General features: G+C 41.8%; 1 long non-coding RNA gene across 2 annotated transcripts in view; it reads right to left on the bottom strand.

The window, feature by feature from the left end:
- Positions 1 to 1,774: 1,774 nt before the first annotated feature.
- Positions 1,775 to 4,900, bottom strand: part of LOC114035782 — an 18,220-nt gene continuing 15,094 nt past the window's right edge. Inside the window, exons 3-5 of one of the 2 annotated variants that reach the window (XR_003568257.1) lie at positions 4,347 to 4,467; positions 3,528 to 3,667; positions 1,775 to 1,969 (exon numbers count right to left, since the gene is read on the bottom strand). This is a non-coding gene — a long non-coding RNA (uncharacterized LOC114035782). Of the gene's footprint in view, positions 1,970 to 2,372; positions 3,668 to 4,346; positions 4,468 to 4,900 lie in introns of those variants that run through there. The other variant, XR_003568256.1, reaches the window with a different exon arrangement.

Genomic DNA, 4,900 nt, shown 5'->3' with positions numbered 1-4,900 from the left:
TAGATCGCACTGCTTGACTCTGAGTAATTTGACTGATCCTATAGATATGAACAAAGGCCTGGGAGCTGCTGCTCTGTGTGGTCAGACGGACAGAGGGGAAGGTGTGGGAGCTTCCCACCTTTAAAATAACATACATATATAGACTGGCACATGTACACTCTGTCGATTATAAGAAGCACACAGTGCTTGCCACTCATGCAAACAGTCTGCGGGGATGAATCAAACTTTGTTTTGTCTTTTTTTTTTTAAGGTTAAGAAATATGAGAGGGAGTCACACTCCTGAGATGAGAGCTAAGCACCCAAACCAAGAAATTAGAACACTAGCTCTTTAAAGTAAGACATAACAACTACACCTCAGAGCCCAACGAATCCAACTCCCTCATTTTGCAAATGAGGAAACTGAGGCCCAGAGATGCCAAATGATTTGCCCAAGGTCACACAAGGAATAAATATCAGAAGTAGGATCCAAACCTTAGTTGTCTGATTTTAGAGATTGTGCGCTTTCTGCTGTAGCAGGAAAGCAGCACAGGAAATGTGGTCCAGTGGCATAAGCACTGGTCTGAATCCTCCTTCTGATGTTTATTACCTATGTTACCTTGGATGAGTATTTTAACCCTTTGGGGCCTGAATTTCCTCACCTGTACAAATTGATGGGGTTAAACTAGATGACCTCTAAGTGGAGAGTCTAACATGAACCCAAAGCAACTGTGAATTGGCAGCCAAGGTGCCTCTCTTAAAGATCTCCTCCCATGACTGAGGCCACCCATGGCATTTCATTCTGGAGGGTCCGTCTGTGTGTTGTATCATTTGGAAGAAGGGGGAGTTTTCTGACTCACAACTCAAACCCATCACTGGTCATTCAGTCATTATCCATTTATGCCTCTGACTCCTCAAAACTTTCAGTCTCTGGAGAGTTCCCTATTAAAATTCAAAAGCCTCAGACTTGGGTCCTACCTAGCTAGCACCTCTTTATGCCTTAGAAGAAAACCCTAGTTTAAGGAATTTAGGAATGAAGACCCTGCCTAGACTGGGAAAATATCTTGTTGTTCAGTCATGTCTGACTCTTCCTGACTCCATTGACTATCTCTATGGGATTCTCTTGGCAAAAATGTTGGATTGTTTTGAATTTTCCTTCTCCAGTGTGTCCTCATTTTACAGATGAGGAACTAATACAAATAGGGGTTAAGTGGAAAATATCTGCTGGAAGTCAAAGCCAACAATAAGCATTTATAAACCCCTACTATGTGCCAGGCACTGTGCCAAGTGCTGGGCATACAAAGAAAAGCAAAAACAGATCCTACCCTCAAGAAGTCCGAAATCTAGTGGGTGGGTAAGTGTGTGTGTGTGGGGGGGGGGGGAGATGATAACAAGTGAATAACTATGTACATGCAAGATATATACAGAATAACTTGGAGACAATCTCAGAAGGAAGCACTTACAGCCCAGAAGACCCAGAAAGTCTTCTTAAAGAAGGTGGGATTTTAGCTGGCACTTAAAGGAAGCCAGGGAAACCAGAGGGCAGAGGTGAGGAGGGAGAGCATTCCAGGCGTGGGGAAGAGCCAGGAAGAGCAGCAAGAGTCAGTAGTTGGTGTATCATGTGCAAGGAGCAGCCAGGAGGCCAGTGTCACTGAATCTTGGAGTATGTTGATAAAGTAAAATGTAAAAAAGGCTGAGAAGGTAAGAACGGGCCTGGTTACGAAGGGCTTTGAAAGCTAAACAGAAGATTTTATATTTGATCCTGGAGGCAACACTGGAATTTATCTAAAAGGGGAGTAGCACATTCTGGAATGAAGAAAGAGACTTAAAATGGGAAACATTCAGGGAGGTGGAGTGGGCAATTTTGCTTACTTCCCCATGTGGATGGTTGGGTAGGGGGAGGGCTTACCCTCCTCTTCACATACATGCTATTCTTTGATGTATGATGGAGCCATGTCGTGGTTTCACTGCTGCCAGTCAGTACTACATCTTCCTGCAGAGAGGGAAAACCACTCCTTAGTACAGTGGAAGAAGCAGCTAGGTGGCTCAGTAGACAGATGCTGGGCCTGGAGTCAGGAAGATTCATCTTCCTGAGTTCAAATCTGACCCAAGACATTTACTAGCTGTGTGACCCAGGGCTTGCCTCAGTTCTTCCTCTGTAAAATGAACTGGTGAAGAAGAAATAACTAACATTTATGTAGTGCTTACTATAGGCTAGGCACTATGCTAAGTGCTTTACAATTATTATTTCATCTGATCTTCACAACAATCTTGGGAAATAGGTGCTATTATTATCCCCCTGTTACAGATGAAGAAACCAGCAAACAGAATGAAATGACTAGCCCAGGGTTAACACAACTAATGAGAGTCTGAGGAAATATTTTAATTCAGTTCTTTCCAACTCCAGGCCAGTACTCTACCTGCATCAACTAGCTGCCCCGGTTTTCTCATTCTTCGAATTTTGAAAATCACATGCATAATTTTCTTAAAAAAACCCCCACTAATTAAGCTTTAAAGCAGACTTCAACATGGCCAAAGTATATTTCTTGGAATTAAAAAATATAATAATCATTCAATAAGAAAATATACAAACAGAATACATTGTACATAAAAAAGGTTAAATCTTTTTCTTCCATTTCCATTAGTCATGAGTATTAATGCAGAAAGAAAACGAGATTTAGTACTAGAAGAAATGAAGAGATACTTCTTTAAGAAGAAATTGTCTGGAGTTCCTATCCAGATCATACATGTGTGGAGCCTTCCCCCATTATTCCAGCCAAAGACACATATATAATCTATGCTACTCCTTTAACCTGCCATTTATTGAAGAGTATTCTGAGATTTTTGTCTCAGATGTGTGTCATATTCTTTACTCCCCTACTGCCACCCAGAAGTAGATTTTAAACTCCTTGCACTCAAGAATGATGTCGTCTCTTTACACCATCCTGCCCCCACGGAATCTTATCTAGCACATTGTACCCAGTAGGCATACAAACATCAGACTGATTGGATAACCCATCCCCATTTCTATTGTTATCTGCTCTGCTTCTGTTACTTCTAATTATACCTGTGCAACTCCACTTCTTCTCCAGCTACCAGCCTTATAACTTCCCTCGTGCCTGCAGAGACTGCTCAAAATCTAGAGAGGGCATCCTGACCTCATTCCCGTTTACCATTCTATTAAAATCTAAAGTTTTGTGGAAATTGGAAGAGAAAAAGATAAGACATTGTGGAATTTTGTGGCATAGTTAAGATATAGGGGAAAAAAAAAACTTCTCATGATTCTTGCTCCAGTCCTATGCATATTATGACATTTTGTGAGCAGTCCCTATGTTATCCCACTATCGCCAACTGGCAATTATGGGGCAGGCAAACCAGCTGAGCTGAAGCAGCAAGATGCCCTCAGGGTGAGACTTCAGGCACCATCTCTGTTACCATCACCGCTACCACACTACTTTGACCATCATTTCTCCTCAAGCCTCAGTAGAGACAGCCCAGGACTCAGTGGTCAAGAGCCCCACGAATCTCAGCTCACCAGGCCTGCTTCTTACCCAACCTGGTAGCCATCTTTGAATGGGACAACTCTTCCGGTGCTAAAACTTGGCAACTGCTTTCTTCAGCCTCCATCTCCTCAGCAGCCATGGGAATTGAAAATGGTGAAAGGAAGATCTTGTCATCAACATCCTTGGCCCTGTCAAAGGACCCAACATCAGAGATAGACATGGTTTTATCAATGGAAACCTCCTATGTATGTTGTCTCCTCCTATTAGAATGTGAGGTCCTTGGGAGCAGGGATTAGCTTGCTATTCCATTTATATCCCTAATACTTAGCATAGTGCTTTGCATATTTAAATGATTAATAAGTGCTTTTTCATTCCTTCATTTATTCATCTATAAAATGAGAGGGTTGGACTGAATGACCTCTATCACTTATAATTCTTACTCCATGACCCTATGTTCCTCATCTCATATTAAAAAAAAAAGAACTTCCTTCTCATCCTCCAGTGTTATTTAGTCTCATACATTGGCTATTAAAGACTTACAGACTCTTGCTTAGAGGGGTATAAGACAGAAGCAGAATATGGGGCAGGGAAGAGCAGGAGTATTGTAGTTATATTCAAGTATGGTGAAAGGCATATCTTCCCTAGTCCCAGTGAGTTGGCAAGGGTATTAACTGAGCACTGATTATATGCAGCATCTCCTATTAAGGACTTTGGGAGCAATTGACCCAAAGAATTTATTTTGTACATTAAAATGACAAAATACTTCCTTCACAACAATCCTGTAAGGTAGGTAATTGCAAATAATAGGGCAAATATCCCCATTTTACAAATAAAGGAACAGAGTCTCAGAAAGGAGAGGTGACTTACCAAAGGTCAGGCAGTAAGCTGGAAATCCCATTCTTTTGATGTGGAAGCTAGTGGTCTTCCCATTACTCCATGCTGCCTTCTGATCACCAGCCTATGTACCTGGCCCTAAGAATCTTGACTTCTAAGGGAGAAAGGCAAAGTGTTTTTGATCCTTTGCTAAAGACCTCAGAGAAGGGTGCCTCTCTAGTGACCTTCTACGTTCAGCAAAAATGGAAGCAGAGGAAGCTCGGCTTTAGTGTCCTCCCAGTATCCCCTATCATTCCCTCCTAGAGGACCAAATACCTTGCTCACCCTGCGACTACTCAGGGTCCTCCCTACTATCATATCTAACAAAAGTTTATCTCTTCCTGGATCTGCTCAGCAAGGTTGCTGGAAGGATCTGGTAAAACTCTTTCATGATAAGGTGATAATCGCAATACTTTCCTGTTTGTAAAAGGCCTTGCAGTTTAGAAAACACTTACTTATCATGATCTTACTTGATTCTCACCACAACCCTGCAAAGTAGAAAAGAAGAAGAAGAAGAAGAAGAAGAAGAAGAAGAAGAAGAAGAAGAA

The sequence above is a fragment of the Vombatus ursinus genome, unplaced genomic scaffold (assembly GCF_900497805.2).
Source record: "Vombatus ursinus unplaced genomic scaffold, bare-nosed wombat genome assembly UNPS02009205.1, whole genome shotgun sequence".
Classification (NCBI taxonomy): domain Eukaryota; kingdom Metazoa; phylum Chordata; class Mammalia; order Diprotodontia; family Vombatidae; genus Vombatus; species Vombatus ursinus.
Note: the sequence above shows the minus strand (reverse complement) of the source record. Positions and strands in the feature narration are given on the sequence as shown.